The following is an 18,966-nucleotide window of genomic DNA, read 5'->3' on the forward strand; positions in this document are numbered from 1 at the left end:
AAAAAAAAAAAAAAAAAAAAAGTACTTTTGAGATTACTTATCCCAGAGGATATATTTTTAAAATGAAGTACTTACACATGCTACAACATGGATGAACCCAGAAAACATAAAGCTAAATTAAAGAAATATACACAAAAAGTCACATATTATATGACTCCACTTCTGTGAAATACAAAGAATGAGTAAACCCACACAGAAAGAAATCAGATTAGTGTTTTGCAGGAGTTTCAGGGAGGGAGGAGCAGAGAGTAGCTGCTTAATAGGTATGAAGTTTTGGCCAAGTGCGGTGACTCACACTTGTAATCCCAACACTTTGGGAGGCCAAAGTGGGCAGATCACCTGAGGTCAGGAGTTCAAGACCAGCCTGGCCAACATGGTGAAACCTCGCCTCTACTAAAAACACAAAACTTAGCCAGGTTAGGTGGCAGGCACCTGTAATCCCGGCAACTTGGGAGGCTGAGGCAGGAAAATTGTTTGAACCTGGGAGGCAGAAGATGCAGTGAGCTAAGATCGTGCCACTGAAAAAAAATAAATAATAAATAAATAAATAAAGTTTCCTTTGGGATGATGAAAGTATTTTGGAGAGAGTTTATGGTTGTACAACATTGAAAATGTACCAAATGCCACTAAATCGTGCACTTTACAATGGTTAATTTTCTGTTATATAAATTTTACCTCAGTAAATAAGAGGATGCTCTGATAGCATCTTACGAAAGCAATTACCCAAACATGAAGTATTTTACCACTTATCACCTCCCAATTAAAACAAAATACACTGAATTTTTTTTTTTTTCTTTTTGAGACGGAGTCTCTGTCGCCAGGCTGGAGTGCAGTGGCGCAATCCCGGCTCACTGCAACCTCTGAATCCCCAGTTCAAGTGATTCTCCTGCCTCAGCCTCCTGAGTAGCTAGGATTACAGGCATACATCACCACGTCCAGCTGATTTTTATATTTTTAGTAGAGCCGGGGTTTCACCATGTTGGCCAGGATGCTTTCGATCTCCTGATCTCGTGATCCACCAGCTTCGGTCTCCCAAAGTGCTGGGATTACAGGCGTGAGCTATAGTGCTTGGCCTGAAATATTTATTAAACTGTCATTTATTTATTTTGTTGGTTGGTTTGTTGGTTGGTTTCAGAGACAGGGTTTTGCCCTGTCACTCAGGATGGAGTGCAGTGGCATGATCAGATCTCACTGCAGCCTCAAAGTCCTGGGCTCAAGCAATCCTCTTGCCTCAGTCTCTTGAGTAGCTGAGACTACCAGCTTGTGCCATGACACCCAGCTAATTTTTTTTATTTTTTATAGAGACAGAGTCTTGCTATGTTGCCCAAGCTGGTCTTGAACTCCTGGCCTCAAGTGATCCTCCATAAGCCACCACACTCGGCTTAAACTGTCTTAAGACTAAGATGCTTAGAGAGGAAAAAGTGGTATTACAGTAAGCTTCTTGGGCATGATTTACTCACAGACTATTTACTCTAAAATCTAAAAGACACTTTTTAAAAGCGGGATGAGGTGACTCTTCTAATTTAGTCAGCATGAGCAAGAAAAAACAAAACCTATAAACTCAACTATTGAAAGTTACTTCGAACTTTATACTGAAAAAGTACTATACAAAAATTTCCATTGGTTATTCCTCATGGTCACTTTTACAAGATGGTTTGTTCCCAACCAGCTAAATGACTTCCCTTGTTACCCACTGTATGCACTATTTCCCTTCCGACAGTGACATCCCCTTGCTCTCTGTCAAGTAGGATTAAAACTTTTCAGACTCAAGTCTTTTCCTTTTTCTCATGGCTCTCCAGATATTATTAGCTGTTTCTTCAAGAGGCTTTAGAGGCAGAGATTCTTAAGCTTCACATCCTGGCTCCACCATATACCAGCAGTGTGAACTTTAGAAGTAACCTTCCTTTCTCTGCATCATTTGCTGACCTGCAAAACTGTATTCATAGCCACACTTCAGTGGCTCGCTGTGAGAATAAAATGCATTTAACATGCCACTTGTTATGTAAACTCTAAATAAATTGCCATCGCTATTATTATGTTTTCTCACTACTACTTCCCTAGAACAGGCCTTTACTGCTGCTAGATTACGTCCACTAAATTATGTCTGCATTTCCTCAACCAGCCCACTCCATTCATGTCTCTTAGTAATCCAAAGTATTGTGCAGATCACCATCAGATATACCTTGAATACATACAAATACCTCCTGTTACTCTCTAGCTTAAGAACCTTTAATGTGGTGATGACCATCTCATGTCATCCAGGGACAAAGCAACCCTTGTTTATCCCAGTTTGGCTCTTGGTCTGTGCCCATGGCTGGTTCGTGCCTTGGATACATGGAAAATAAGTAAATGATTAAAAAATAAATAAAAATCTTCTATGGATCCCTGCTTACTAGCACATCAAATCTAATTTACTCTGTCTAACTTTCATTATCCTCTCTTAACAGCAGTTTCCAAACTTTCAGTGTACATCAGAATCATCTGGCATGCTTGTTAAAATACAGATTGCTGTCCAGAGTTCCCAGTTCAGTAGGTATGGGAGCAGGGCCTTAAAATCTGCATTTATAATAAATTTCCAGGAGACGCAGTCGCTGCTGCTGCTAGTCAAGAAACCACATTTTGAAAAGCATTCTTCTATCGTGACCAGCCTAACCAACATGAAGAAACCCCATTCCTACTAAAAATACAAAATTAGCCGGGCGTAGTGGCGCATGCCTGTAATCCCAGCTACTTGGGAGGCCAAGGCAGGAGAATCGCTTGAACCTGGGAGGCGGAGGTTGTGGTGAGCTGAGACTGTGCCATTGCACTCCAGCCTGGGCAACAAGAGCGAAACTTCGTCTCACACACACACAAAAAAGACAGAAAGAAAAGTACTCTTCTAAAATAGACCCCATTCTGCCTCTGTAGGCTTATTTCTCCTTCCTCCCCACCTAGCACACACTGCTTTGACTGGATCAATCTTTTCATAGACTGTGGCCAATTCTCCCACCCTGCACTGGCCTAGCACACTTTCTTGCTTTTCCAAATCAAACCCAGCCTTTAAGCCTGTAATTCTTAACACTGCCTGCACATTACAAACATCTGGGAAAGCTTTTAAAACTGCAGATGCACCTCACCCAAGATTCTGATTCATCTGATTTTTGATTAAGTTTTCCCAAGTGATTCTAATGAGCAGTCAGAGTTGAGATCCACTACTTAAACTTTAATCTCCTTCCTCTCAGAATTATGAATACTCACTGGATTTTCTCCCCTCTAAATTACTGTAATATTGACAGATTAGATCAAGTTTTTGCTTCATTACATATCTGTGTTATTCTCTACCTTTCATTTTAAGTCTTGTTTCTTTCAACTTGAAATTGAAGATATAGACTATATATCTTCTATACATTAGTCTATATCTTCAATTTCTATATTACTACAGCTCTAGCACGGTGATGAATACACAGTAGAAACTGATTATTTCTTCACTGATTGTGAGTTTAAATTAGAATTCAGAGCCTTAAAATATTTTTTGGCGTATTATTTTAACAAAGCCTGAAAATATTTCTAATCTATTGAATTCAGCAAATCATATTTTTCTTTTTAAATATGGTTCTGCAACAAACTCATTTTGTTAGGTGAGTCATTTAGCCCCCTCCTTCCCCAATAAATAAACTGGAAAGAAAAATAGTAATGTATAAAAATGCTTTAAAAAATAATAAAATGAATAATAGCATTGTAAGTGGCTTCACAGTTGCTTCCTTAGAGCAAATGGCCTTTTCTAAATCCATTAAAGACTGTTTCAAAACAGTTAAAACAGAATCAAAGTACATATATTTAAAGATGCTGAAACTCTGAATAGTTCTATGATTTGTTTTCTCAACAGATGTGCATCCTTCAAGCCCTGAATTCACCAGATGCATATTAAATTAATCTGTACTTTTAGTTTTTACATAACACTCTACTCTAGTTTTATAAATACACCACATGAAAGCAGAATTCTATTGTTGCTTTACGGCATTAAATATTAACAGATTATCTCCACTGTGCAAAGCATACATTAAGATTCATTTTAATGCAGCCAAATGTGTGCTCATTAAATATAGGCTATAATAACTTCACCATTATTTTTAAATTGGCTGATTTCTACCTGGAATGTGAAACATAACAAATTTACTCATAAAAATCCAGTGACACCTGGTACCTGAAAGAAACACACACATTTAAATTGTAAGAAATACTTAATGTAAGTCCACTTAAACCTCCTGGAAAATTTACTTCTTACAAATTCATAATTTGTTCACTAACTGCAATGAAAAAATTAGCACAGTTATATCAGAAATAAGACTACACTGGGAGTCAGGAGGCCTGAATTCCAGTGTGACTCATTAATTAGCTGTACAATCTTGAGCAAGTCACTTAGCCTCTCTGCACTTAAGTAGTCTCAGCTGTAAAATGAAAGGGTCTAACTAGACCATCTCCATATTTTCTTTTAGCTTTATGATTTCATAATCTATGAAACTCAAGAAACACAGCATTAACCAGATGGATCCCATTAAAGACAAAGTGAGCTTTCATATTGATTGATTTGGAGATAATGTATCTCTGGAGAATCTAAGTGCTTTCACACAGACAGTTCCTTGAGTTGACTTATTTAACTAGGTGAAAAAGCAAACAAAACTCACTAAAGAGTTATTAAACATTTCTTGCATCATACCCTAGATGACCAGAATATTTAGATGTCATGATACCAATTAAGGTTAAAATGTTTTAGAAAATAGAAGCTGTTCTAGAAATACAGGACAGGACAGTTATAAAAGCAAGTGAAAGAAGATTCTAGCTAACAATTCGTACTTAGGCTACATCAGAATAAAATGTCTCAGGACAGCATTCTATTGCTTTTAGAATCAAGATTCTCAGCCTGAGTCAGAATTGAAAATATTCAGGAAAGTACAGCAGTACCCATGGAAGCGCTTCCTACTCAGTTTTTGCCAGCTCAAGCTTCTGGATAGTTTTCAACAAGTGTAATAAGCAGCAGCAAACACTAGAGAGGGTGATCAAAAATCTGTATAGTTGAAATCCTTCACTACAATAAAACCCAAGTGGCAAAGGCTCTTATCCTTAGTGAGAGCCTGAAAATTCTGCATTTAGGCCTGGTGCGGTGGCTCACGCCTGTAATCCCAGCACTTTGGGAGGCCGAGGCGGGCGGATCACGAAGTCAGGAGATCAAGACCATTCTGGCTAACACGGTGAAACCCCGTCTCTACTAAAAACGTACAAAAAATTAGCCGGGCGTGGTGGCAGGCGCCAGTAGTCCCAGCTACTCGGGAGGCTGAGGCAGGAGAACGGCGTGATCCCGGGAGGCGGGGCCTGCAGTGAGCCAAGATCGTGCCACTGCACTCCAGCCTGGGCCACAGAGAGAGACTCTGTCTCAAAAAAAAAAAAACAGAAAGAAAAAGAAAAATTCTGCATTTAAATCTCCTATCAAGCCCCTTTACAACCTGAAACTGTCACATGACTGTGCCCCATTTAGCTCATACTTCCTAATACTCTAATACATGTATGAAATAATTAAGCACTTGTCAATTAAGACCTAATGACCTAAAATCAATCTTCTTGAAAGGGAAAACCACACTCTGAACGATGCTTCTAATTACATTCGAGAACGTTAGGAAACTCTCATTTAAAAACAACTCCCACAAATTATTTCATTTGGTTTAGTTTCTTTAAGAATATCCTGGTGGGGCGCGGTGGCTCATGCCTGTAATCCTAGCACTTTGGGAGGCTGAGGCGGGCGGATCATGAGGTCAGGAGATCAAGACCATCCTGGCTAATACGATGAAACCCCGTCTCTACCAAAAATACAAAAAATTAGCCAGGCGAGAAGGCGGGCGCCTGTAGTCCCAGCTAGCCGGGAGGCTGAGGCAGAAGAATGGAGTGAACCTGGGAGGCGGAGCTTGCAGTGAGCCGAGATCGCGCCACTGCACTCGAGCCTGGGCGACAGAGCAAGATTCCGTCTCAAATAAATAAATAAATAAATAAATAGAACATCCTTATTAACCCTTGTAGAATAGAAAAAAAAACTTTTTTTTTTTTTTTAAAATGGAGTCTCGCTCTGTTGCTAGGTTAGAGTGCAGTGGTGCGATCTCGGCTCACAGCAACCTCCTACTCCCTGGTTAAGCGATTCTCCTGCCTCAGCCTCCCGAGTAGCTAGGACTACAGGCACAGGCCACGACGCCCAGCTAATTTTTGTATTTTTATAGAGACAGGGTTTCACCTTGTTGGCCAGGATGGTCTTGATCTCCTGACTTTGTGATCCACCCGCCTAGGCCTCCCAAAGTGCTGGGATTACAGGCCTGACCCACAGCACCCAGCAGAAAAAAATCTGTATAAACCAATTGGTCATGACTGGATGCAGTGGCTCACACTTACAATCCCAGCACTTTTGGAGGCCAAGATGGGCAGATCACTTGAGCCCAGGAATTCAAGACCAGCCTGGGCAATATAGTGAGACCTCATCTCTGTTTTTTTTTTTTTTTTCTAACTAAAAAATAAATTAAAAAAAAATAATTGGTCACCCATGTGCATGCATATACACATATTCCTTACGCCTTTCAAAAAAAAAAAAAAAAACTTAAACCTTAAAACTAAATGTAAAATACAAAACTATAAAAAAAATTCTTGAAGATAAATAGGAGAAAACCTAAGTGACCCTGGGTTTGGAAATGAGTTTTTATTTTATTTATTTGTTTATTTTGGGACATAGGTTGGCTCTTTTTGCCCAAACTGGAGTACAATGGTGTGATCTCGGCTCACTGCAAATTCTGCCTCCCAGGTTCAAGTGATTCTCCTGCCTCAGGCTCCTGAGTAGCTGGGAGTACAGGCGCACACCACCACACTCGGCAAATTTTTGTATTTTTAGTAGAGATGGGGATTCACCATGTTGGCCATGCTGGTCTTGAACCCCTGACCTCAGGTGATCGGCCTGCCTTGGCCCCCTAAAGTGCTGAGATTACAGGCGTGAGCCACCACACCTGGCTGGAAATGAGTTTTTAGATATAACACTAAAAGCACTAACAATGAAAGAGAAGATGTTAACTTGGACCTTATTAAAATTAAAAACTTTTGCACTATGAAAGGTACTATTAAGAGAATAAAAAGACAAGCGATAGACTGGAAAAAATATTTGCAAAAAATATATCTGATAAGGGATTTGTATCCACAATATACAGTGACCACTTAAAACTCAACAAGAAGCAAACAACCTTATTTTAAAATGGGCAAAAGACCTGAACAGATACCTCATCCAAAAAGATATAGAAATGTCAAATAAACATATGAAAAGATGCCCAACATCTTAGAGAACTGCAAATTAAAACGAGATACTACTATATATCTATGAGATAATGAGTAAAATACAAAAAAAAAAATGACAATATCAAATGCTAGTGAGGATGTGAAACAACAGGAACTCTCATGATTCATTACTGGTGGGAATGCAAAATGGTATACCACTTTGGGAAACAGTTTGACAATTTCTTACCAAATTAAATAGTCTTATACGATCCAACAACCACACTCCTGGGTATTTACTCAAAAGAGCTGAAAACTTTTAATGATAGAAAAACCTACACATGTATGTTTATACCAGCTTTATTCATCATTATCAAAAACTAGAAGTAACCAAGATGTCCTTCGAACAGTGAAGGGATCAACAAATTGTGGTATATCTATATAACAGAAAATTATTCAGCAATACCAACTAGGCATGGTGGCGTGCACCTGTAGTCCAAGGTACTCGGGAGGCTGAAGCAGGAGGATCACTCAAGCCTAAGAATTCAAGGCCAGCCTGGTCAAAATAGCAACACCCCGTCAAAAAAAAAAAAAAAAAAAAGAAAGAAAGAAGAGAGAGAGAAAGAGAGAGAGAAAGAGAAGACATAGAGAGAGAGAGAAAGAAAGGAAGGAAGGAAGGAAGGAAAGAAGGAAGGAAAGAAGGAAGGAAGGAAGGAAGGAAGGAAGGAAGGAAGGAAGGAAGGAAGGAAGGAAGGAAGGAAGGAGAAAGAAAAGAAAAGAAAAATTATCCTGCAATAAAAAGAAATGAGCTATGAAGCCACAAAAAGACAAGAAGAGGCTGGGCACAGTGGCTCATGCCTGTAATCGCAGCACTTTAGGAGGCCGAGGCAGGCAGATCACGAGGTCAGGAGATCGAGACCATCTTGGCCAACGTTGTGAAACCCCGTCTCTACTAAAATACAAAAAATTAGTCAGGAGTGGTGGCGTGTGCCTGTAATCCCAGCTACTTGGGAAGCTGAGGCAGAGGAATCGCTTGAACCTGGGAGGCAGAGGTTGCAGTGAGCTGAGATCGTTCTACTGTACTCCAGCCTGGTGACAGAGCAAGACTCCATGTCAGAAAAAAAAAAAAAAAAGACATGAAGGACATTCAATGCATATTGCTAAGTGGGGGGAAAAAAAAAGTCTTAAAAAGCTCTATGTTATATGATTCTAACTGTATGACATTTTGGAAAAGGCAATACTATAGAGACAGTAAAATGGTCAGTATCTGCCAGTAATTCAGGGAGGAGAGGAGGGATGTAAAGCACACAGGATTTTTAGGGTGATGAAACTATGTGTAGGAAACTGTGATGGTGGATACATGTCATTATGCATTTGTCAAAACCCACAAAATGTACAATGCAAAGAGTGAACCTTACTGTAAACCAGATGCTATAGTTAATAATAATGTATCAACATTATTTCATTAATTGAAACAAATGTACCACACTAATGCAAGATGTTAATAATAGGGGAAACTGGGGGATGGAGGAGAGAAGCACAGTGAACTCTATGTACTATCTGCTCTATTATTCCAGAAATCTAAAAGTATTCTAAAAAAAATTAATGATAAAAACACAATAAGGCAGACACGATCTCAAATAGTAAATACTGCCACTGTAGACTACAAAAATTCTAGCAAAGTGAAAACGAAATTAAGAGATTTTAATCTCCTTGCCTTTTCCTGGTATTGGTCATTTCTCTCTGCTCACCAGCACCCACATCAGAGAGTGACCTCTAGGAAATAGAAAAGAACTCCAGCTGGGAAGTGGCTTGATCACAGTTGTGGTTAGCAATTTATCCTGAAGCTAAAATGAGATCCGGTGATTATCATGGACACTCAAACACCAAAAAGAAAAAAAAAGAAAAAAAAAGGAAAAAAATTCACATCATTCATTATGGCCAACAGAGAAATTAAAGTGTATTTTAAAATTTATTGGCCAGGCACAGTGGCTCACACCTGTAATCCCAGCACTTTGGGAGGCCGAGGCGGGTGGATCACCTGAGGTCAGGAGCTCGAGACCAGCCTGGCCAACGTGGTGAAACCCTGTCTCTACTAAAAACACAAAAAATTAGCTAGGTGTGGTGGTGGGCACCTGTAATTCCAGCTACTCAGGAGGCTGAGGCAGGAGGATTGCCTGAACTCAGGATGTGGAGGTTGCAGTGAGCCGAGATCGTACCACTGCACTCCTGCCTGGGCAACAAGAGCGAAACTCCACCTCAAAAAAAAAAAAGTATCAAGAGAGAAGTAAATGTATAACTTTCATTCAGAAAGTCCTAAATGCCCCTTTTTCTAGGCTAAGGAGTTAGAATGTATAAGCAGCAGAAATCCACTGGGATCCAATGCTACTGTTCCCTGGCAAATTTATGTAGCATTTTGATGGAGACATCAAACTGCAGCTCTCTGACAGACTTACCCGGTACCCAGGCTTCTCCCCTTTGGTGGCAAGGGCAATGGCTACCTGTTCATCTGACATCTTTGGGAAAGGCAAAAACTAAGAGAATATCCCTCTTCTCAGTATTTCCACACTTCTAATGTGATGGGTGAGAGATTATTAAGGAATAATTGCCACCCCTAGCACCCCAACCCCCACTATAACTACACTCCCCACTTGGAGCTTCCAATTGAGGGACAGACTACATTAGTGTGTGGACAGTCCATCTGTCTTTCTACCTCATCAGAACATTCCTGCTGCAGACAAAGCATGGCTTCTCTTCTATCCAGATGGCTCTCTCTTTAGGCCATTTCTGGGATACCACACTAGTGCTATTTCACAGTTTCTCAGAGATGATTGAGTCTTTCTGGTTTGCTAAGTTAAGGTTATAACTTCAGCAAGTTTGGTCTTTTACAGCTTGGTAACCCAAAAGCCTGCCCTCAGAATTAAGGTCCAAAATGAACCTAGCATGGTGGTTAGCACCTGTAATCCCAGCTACTCAGGTGACTGAGGTGGAAGAATCACTCGAGCTCAGGAGTTCAAGACCAGCCTGAGCAACACACTGAGACCCTCGTGCCTAAAAATTAAAAAAAAAAAAAATTTAAAAATTAAAAAAATCCCAAATGAAAAGTGCCAACTATGTGCACACATTTAGATGAAAACTAAGCAACTGGCACAGAGGTAAGATAAAATCCACTACTGAGAGAGTAAATTTAAGTAAGCTTATTTTAAGTTAAAAATCCTCAGAAGCAGCTTCTCTTCTGGTTTTAAGACATCAAGTGAATATAGCTTTAATCTAAAATATCTTTTTATCAATTTTTTAAGCAATTTCCATCAACAAGTGGACTATGTTAAACACTACTTACAAAAATGGTTTATCAAGTGAACAGTGAGAATTAAAGATGCATGAAGCTACCATTCATATAGTTTGAAATAACAAATTAACTTTAAACAATATCTGTCATCATCCTGTATAACTCAATATAAAAATGCAAGATCTTTGGTTACATGTTCACTGATAGAGCTGATATTACATAACCTAAATCTACTGAGGATTTTTATTTTTACAAAATAATCTGATGAACACAAAGCCATAAAACATAAAAGGGGTTGGAAGAGAAGGAATCTGAAACAGATGGCATCTAAGTTTTTTTTCCTGAGTCCATCTTGAACACAATCCCAATAATGTCAAAATCCAATTTTGCTCTCCAAATAAGTAATCTCCAAAACTTAAAATGGTAATTCTGAAGTAAATTCATTCTTTTTTTTTTTTTTTTTCCTCCCAGCTTCTCAGAGCTTCTATATTGGGCAGAAATGAGTAAAGATGAGTTAGCTGTTAAAAAGAGAAAAACTATCATTCCACAAATTCAAAAGTTCTTTCAGGAAAATACACTTATCTAAAACCACTGAAGCAGTTTCTATCAATATGTAGTATTAAAATCTATGACACCAGCCTTTTTTTCCTTACAATGATTATTTATCCTTATTAGAGACTAAATCACAGCTCCATAAAAGAAATGTGCTTTAAAATAAAAATAAGCTCTGGAAGAATACTCATTTGGTTTGAGTAAAAAGAAAGCACTGCCTGGACTTTTTAATAACATTTTCACAGTAACTCACTCCTGATTTTATAGCACCAATAAATTTAGCTGCATTTTGTTCATTATCTAATTCTAGTATATGGTACATATATAAACCTTTCTAATCTTTCCTAAAACTTTCTGAGGTCATCCAAGAGATAGATAATAAACAAAGGTTTAGTCATTTTCAGATTTCCTGACAAGCAAATTCCCTAACTGACAACTAACTGCAAAGATCCTTGGAATGGCCACAGACTTTGAGAGGAAGTGGTCATTGAGAAATCTCTAACCGTCTCTATTCATTGCACACAATTAAAATAGAATTTTTTACTCTAGCAGCTAGTACCCTATCTCTTATATCAAAATTAACAGATTATTGGGCGAGGCACAGTGGCTCATGCCTGTAGTCCCAGCACTTTGGGAGGCCGAGGCAGGTCGATCACTTGAGGCCAGGAGTTCGAGACCAGCGTAGTCAAAATGGCAAAACCCCACCTCCACTAAAAATACAAAAATTAGCTGGGTATGGTGGCGCACACCTGTAATCCCAGTAAATCAGGAGACTGAGGCAGGAGGGGTGCTTGAACCTGGGGGGCAGAGGCTGCACTAAGCTAAGATCACACCACTGCACTCCAGCCTGGGCAACAGAGACTCCATCTCAAATACAAAAAAGATTTTTAAAAATATTAATACAGTATTAAAGTTTGAGAAGATGACAGGGGAAAAAGTGAGAGTTTCTGAGAGCTTTACCAAAGCATACGATCTCAACTTCAAGATTTAAAGGATGATAAAAAATGATACAAGAAAACACAGCAGGCCGGGCACAGTAGTTCACACCTGTAATCCCAGCACCTTGGGAGGCCGAGGTGGGTGGATCACCTGAGGTCAAGAGTTCGAGAGCAGCAAGGCCAACATGGTGAACACCATCTCTACTAAAAGTACAAAAATTAGCCAGCGTGGTGGCACATGCCTGTAGTTCCAGCTTACTCAGGAGGCTGAGGCAGTAGAATTGCTTAAACTCAGGAGGTGGAGGTTGCAGTGAGCCAAGATAGTGCCACTGCACTCCAGCATGGGTGACAGAGCGAGACTCCATCTCAAAAAAAATAAAAAATAAAAATAAAAAATAAAACACAGCAAAAAACTTAGATATATACAGATCTTACACTCTCAGAAGAGCCATTTAGAAAGCTGAATAATCTTACCAAAAATCTGTAACTATCACAAAACATAATTTCAACTCTTCTTTTTTCTTTTTTTTTGAGATGGAGTTTTGCTCTTGCCCAGGATGGAGTGAACGGCGCAATCTCGGCTCACCGCAACCTCCGCCTCCCGGGTTCAAGTGATTCTCTTGACTCAGCCTCCCGAGTAGCTGGGATTACAGGCATGCGCCATCATGCCTGACTAATTTTGTATTTTTAGTAGAGATGGGATTTCTCCATGTTGCTCAGGCTGGTCTCGAACTCCTGACCTCAGGTGATCCGCCTGCCTCGGCCTCCCAAGGTGCTGCGATTACAGGCATGAGCCACCGGGCCCGGCCTAATTTCAACTCTTTATAAAAGAGATACGGGGAAGAAATATACTCGAAAATTCCTCAGGGCTGTGTGTGTTGGTTCATGCCTGTAATCCCAGCACTTTGGGAAGCCAAAGCTGGCGGATCACTTGAGGTTAGGAGTTCGAGACCTGCCTGGCCAACATGGTGAAACCCCTTCTCTACTAAAAACACAAAAATTAGCTGGACATGGTGGCGCACACGTGTAGTCCCAGCTACTTGGAATGCTGAGGTGGGAGAACTGCTTGAACCTAGCAGGCGGAGGCTGCAGTGAGCAGAGATTGCGCCACTGCACTCCAGCCTGGGCACTGCACTCCAGCCTGGGCACTGCACTCCAGCCTGGGCAATAGAGTAAGACTCTGCCTAAAAAAAAAGAAAAGAAAATTTCTCACAAATGTACACAAAACCTATGAACTTCTCAAAAAAGGTCATACTGAATTACAAACTTTGTATTCTCACAAACATCTATTATTATAGCAAGTTATTTGATTTTTGACCTCTGAGTATAAATTACATTTGAAAATTACTAACTACAAGTCTACTCAAAAAGCAAACTACATTAGCTGAAAATCTGACATATAATAGATGACACATAACTATATTATTTTAAATCCACAAAACAAACGAGTATAAAGACTTCGGCCAGGCACGGTGGCTCATGCCTGTAATCCCAGCACTTTGGGAGGCCGAGGCAGGTGGATCATGAGATCAGGAGATCGATACCATCCTGGGTAACATGGTAACACCCTGTCTCTACTAAAAATACAAAAAAATTAGCCGGGTGTGGTGGCATGTGCCTGTAATCCCAGCTACTCCGGAGGTTGAGGCAGAAGAATCGCTTAAACCCGGGAGGTAGAGGTTTCAGTGAGCCGAAATTGTGCCACCGCACTCCAGCCTGGGTGAGAGTGAGACTCCGTTCCAAAAAAAAAAAGAAAAAGACTTCATGGGCTGGGTGAGGTGGTTCACACCTGTAATCTTAACACTTTGGAAGGGCGACACAGGAGGATTACTTGAGCCCAGGGGTTTGAGGTTGCAGTGAGTATAATTGCCCCAGTGTACTCATTCTGGCCTAAGTGACAGAGAAAGACCTTGTCACTAAAAATAAATAAAAAACAGACTTCATGTTTCTTGGATTTATTTCCATATTGTAACAAGGAATGATTTAAAGGCAGAAATTTATTCAATTTTCATTTATTTTCTGAATATTATATAAGTTTTTCTAGTAGTGTAAATCTAATTGAAATGAGAGATGCTGCTGCTGCTGCTGCTGCTGCTGCCTAAGATGATGATGATGATTTTCATCTTAAAATTACAAGTAGGCCGGGCACGGTGGCTCACACCTGTAATCCCAGCACTTCAGGAGGCTGAGTCGGGTGGATTACAAGGTCAAGAGTTTAAGATCAACCTGGCCAACACGGTGAAACCCTGTCTCTACTAAAAATACAAAAAAATTAGCTTGGCATAGTGGCAGGCGCCTGTAATCCCAGCTACTCAGGAAGCTGAGGCAGGAGAATCGCTTGAATCCTGGAGGCTGAGGTTGCAGTGAGCCGAGATCGCGCCACTGCACTCCAGCCTGGGTGACAGAGCAAGACTGCTTCTCAAACAAACAAACAAAAAAAGTACTTTCTATTTTACACCCCAGTCTTAATTCTCTTTAAAGAGACATGTGATGTTAAGATTTACATATATTACTTTTTCATGTATTCTGTGTTAATCTATACTATAAACACCAATATGGTGTAGCTGAGAAAAACCTATAAAATATATTTTGCTCGTTTCAATAAATGGGTCACATTCTACTTTATTATTTTGAATTTTAGGAAACTACTGATAATTGAATTTCATGCTACTTATGATCAATTTCGAGAAGACACTGAAAGTCCTATTGTATACTTTTTTTGAAGTATTATCCAGTTGCCTTCCTATCTCAAACCTCGTTTCACAAAACTGGGCTGCCTTGACTGTGTACGGTTAATGATGATAATTTATCTTGTAATTCAAAGGTGGTTCCGTTTAAAATGGGTGGTTACTTATAACACAGGTAAGAATTTTAACTCATATTACTTATGAGGAAACGGAAGCTCTGGTAGGTTCGTTCCATGACTTGCCCAAGATCAGTAACTAGCAACTGGCATAGTCTAGGTTCAACCCAAGATTTATCTGCCTGAAAGCCAATACTTCCACTTGACCACAATTATCTCCTTAAAAGATTAAGACACAGGCTCAACAGCAGAATATTCATTTTCTCTCTGAAAATTCACATATCTATTCTGAGACATCACTACACAGCACCCAGCATTCAGTCATTGATTGAAACAAAAATGAAGAGGATCTTTCTACTTCATTTAAATTAGGGCAGGTTCACTGGCAGGTAAGAAAGAGGTTGGAAAAGCCTTGCCTCAACATGTCTTGCCTAGACCTCTAATACATCTCTATGGTTTCCTCAGTCCCTTTTTAAAAAATAAACACGTACAACTACTACACAAGGTTACACCTGGACTAGCCTATTGTTAAATGCTTTTCAGAATTCAACTTTTCTAAGGTAATTTACACCGGAATTAATATCGAGCTGGGAGACTTGGTTGAATATGTCATTCAGGCACTTTCCAAACATCTTAAGTATAATTTAGGGGCAACAAACCCAGTTTCACTCTCTTTTACAATGTGATGCCTGCCCACTTGGGGGACACTGCTCCTGTAGGACGTGGGGGCGAGGGAACAGTAAAGGAAGAAGTGGGGGAAGCGCACGGAAGTTGGGTAGAGGGAGGTCTCATTACCCACTCTTGTGCCCTAGCTCCGCAAGGGCGGCTCCCCGCGGTGCCCAGCCGACTCGGAACCCCCACAACCCTGGAAGTCCAGCTCTGTCCCAGCGGAGTGGGTAGGGAAAGAGGGCAATGGAACCACGGGATTGCCCCAGCCACCCTGACGAGATCTGTGCCCTCCTTTTGGCTCCCGGAGGATGCTCCCCCTTTCAGAGTAAGCCCTCCAGGTGGCAAACTCCCGGTCCACAACGGCCGAAGTCGGCTTTCTCGGAAGGGGCGCCTCCTCCGCCTACCTCTACCCCGCTAACCGAAACTCTCCACCCGCCGTGTCCCTCAGCCCCTCCATTCCGCCCCCGCAACCCTCAACAGACACAAACGCCAGACTGCGCCCCATCCGGGATCCCGGCGTCCCTCACCCACACCCAGGAAAGGGCCCCCCACCAATCCCCTCAGACACACACACACACGCTCAGACTTCAGCCTACGGAACCCCGTCGAAGCCGGCGCAGGTACCTGATCCAGCAGTGCTGCAAGGCGCAAATGAGGCGGGCCCGGTCCCCTCCCCGAGGCGCGGAGGGCTTCTCTACCCACCCGCAGCGGTGGTTTCTCTCTTTCCCAGGAGCGGGAGGGAGGGGAGAAGGCGGAGGGGAGGGGGAAGGCTAGGAGCCGAGGGGCGGCTGGAGCCGAACCGGAACCACTAGCGTGGCCCCGCCCTCGTCCCGGAGCCGCAGAGTACCCTGGCGCGCCTAATAGGACAAACCTTTCGCAGGCAGCGATAAACTGACACCATCACTTCCGGGTTATCCCCACGGCTGCCCCCCTCCTTAGCAACCGCGTGGGGTTGCTAAGCGGAAGTGCCTTCAAAGCAACCCACCCCCATTTCTTCTGGGACTACCAGGAGATATATTGGGAGCACTCAGCTCTCCTTTGGCAACACGCTCTTACCTTCTGCCCAAGATCTTAGACCGAGTACACGCTTCGCTGCCAGAGGCACGAAACCCATCCCGCTTTTCCCTTCAACTGTACTCCTCCACCAAGCCCCCCATCTCTATATACTCCTGTTCCCTCCCACCCTCAATCCCGTGGCTGACCCAGTGGCTGTACGTAAGGCTCCTCTCTCAGGTGCCTCGAGGGAATTGTTTTCTAACGGTTTAGCAAGCATCTCCCTCTTGTGGATTTTTAATTGTGTTTCAACCAGATTTTTTTAATTTCCTTCAATGCTGTGAAAGCTTTTTCATGCACTTAGTTCTCCTGTGACAGCCCATGAAGACGAATGGTTAGAAAAATGTTTGTCTTCACCTGTATTTTGTAAGAGCTGCATGTGTTTGTGTAAGGTCTGGAATTAACCTAGCCAAATGGAAGAGGCAAAAAAGATTCAATGTAACTCGACACTTACTTTAATCCTTAAAACAGAGAGTAGGGCACATGTTCACAGGACCTCTTGAGACTGCGCCTCGGGAAAAGGAAAACAAAACAAAACAAAACAGAAAACAAAGAAAAAGGCTAAAGGGAGCCCATAATCAAGTTCGGGAAGGAAGAAGACTAATCCTCCACTCAAAACTCAAAATAGGCCGGGCGCAGTGACTCACACCTGTAATTCCAACACTTTGGGAAGCCCCGGCGGACGGATCACGAGGTCAGGAGATGGAGACCATCCTGGCCAACAGATGGAGACCATCCTGGCCAACATGGTGAAACCCCGTCTCTACTAAAATACAAAAAATTGGCTGGGGGTGGTGGCGCGGGCCTGTAGTCCCAGTTACACGGGAGGATGAGGCAGGGGAATTGCTTGAACCCGGGAGGCGGAGATTGCAGTGAGCCAAGATTGCGCTATTGAACTCCAATGGCACTCCAGCCTGGCGACAGAGCGAGACTCCGTCCCAAAAATAATAAATAAATAAATAAATAAATAAATAAATATACAAAAATTAACCGGGTGTGGTGGCGTATGCCTGTAGTCCCAGCTACTCGGGAGGCTGAGGCAAGAGAATCGCTGGAACCCGGGAGGCGGAGGTTGCAGCGAGCCAAGATCGCGCCACTGCACTCCAGCCTGGCGACAGAGCTAGACTCCGTCTCAAAAAAAAGAAAAAAAAAATTCTCAAAATAAACTTTCATGCCGACACTATGGATAAGAAAAGAGACCTCATTTATTGTGTCTGGGTGATTTGGGGTTTGAAAACATTTGAATTGGTTGAGGTAAAAGTCAACAAAATAATACTGGAGAACAAGAACTGGTATCTGGGGGCCTGGCGCGGTGGTTCAGGCCTGTAATCTCAGCACTTTGGGAGGCCAAGGCCTGCAGATCACCTGAGGTAAGGAGTTCGAGACCAGCCTGGCCAACCTGGTGAAACCCCGTCTCTACTGAAAATACAAAAATTAGCTGGGCGTGGTGGCGGGCGCCTGTGATCCCACCTACTCGGAAAGCTGAGGCAGTAGAATAACTTGAACCCAGGAGGCGGAGGTTGCAGTGAGCTGAGACTGTGCCATTGCACTCCAGCCTGGGCGACAGAGCGCGACTCCATTTCAAAAAAAAAAGAATGAAGAATAAAAAAAGGAAAAGAACCCATATCGTTATGGCAGGTAAATATTCAGAGAAATGCAGTTGGGCATTCAGAGAAAAATGAGTAAAAATCTTCATTTGGTTTTCCGATCTTAAATAAATCTGCTTACAAGCAGAATGCTTAACAGTAACTCCTAAATTTGTTTTCTATTCTATGGTAGTGAATATACTTGACACGGCAGGCTCTAATTTTATTGATCATGATAACCTCTTTATAGTCACCAAAATTGAACTGTTGTCCACCTTAACTGGGACAGACAGGAAATGAGCTTTGGTCACTTAAACGAAACACCGTCTATTGGTTTCCTGTACGCATGAGACAGGGTTAAATTGATTCACCATAGGTAATCACTTCAGCAAAACCTTTAGGAAATCACTTCAAGCTCAAATGAGTCTATAGGATGTTTAATACATTTCCACTTCTGCCATTGACATGAATACATATGGGAGCATATACACATGCACAATTCAAATGGAATTTCAGCTCATCCACTAATTGTTCCTTTAAAAACCTGGGTGGGATGCAGTGGCTCACGTCAAAAACCTCAGCACTTTGGGAGGCCAAGGTGGGTGGGTCAAATGAGTTCAGAAGTTTGAGACCAGCCTGGCCAACACGGAGAAACCCCATCCCTACCAAAAATAAAAAAAAATAAAAAATAAAAATTAGCCAGGTGTGGTTGTGGATGCCTATAATCCCATCTACTTGGGAGGCTGAGGCAGGAGAATTGCCTGAAACCAGGAGGCGGAGGTTGCAGCGAGCTGAGATCACGCC

At 41.8% G+C, this 18,966-nt stretch overlaps 1 protein-coding gene across 2 annotated transcripts in view; it reads right to left on the reverse strand.

The window, feature by feature from the left end:
* The window catches only part of CSNK1G1 (casein kinase 1, gamma 1), a 290,970-nt gene that overhangs the window by 245,025 nt on the left and 26,979 nt on the right, over positions 1 to 18,966 (reverse strand). The window contains exon 1 of one of the 2 annotated variants that reach the window (XM_011967933.1): positions 16,148 to 16,419. The gene's annotated coding sequence lies outside the window, so the exon portion shown is untranslated. Of the gene's footprint in view, positions 1 to 2,182; positions 2,326 to 16,147; positions 16,420 to 18,966 lie in introns of those variants that run through there. The other variant, XM_011967939.1, reaches the window with a different exon arrangement.

Source organism: Mandrillus leucophaeus, unplaced genomic scaffold (genome assembly GCF_000951045.1).
Source record: "Mandrillus leucophaeus isolate KB7577 unplaced genomic scaffold, Mleu.le_1.0 Scaffold12, whole genome shotgun sequence".
Lineage (NCBI taxonomy): Eukaryota > Metazoa > Chordata > Mammalia > Primates > Cercopithecidae > Mandrillus > Mandrillus leucophaeus.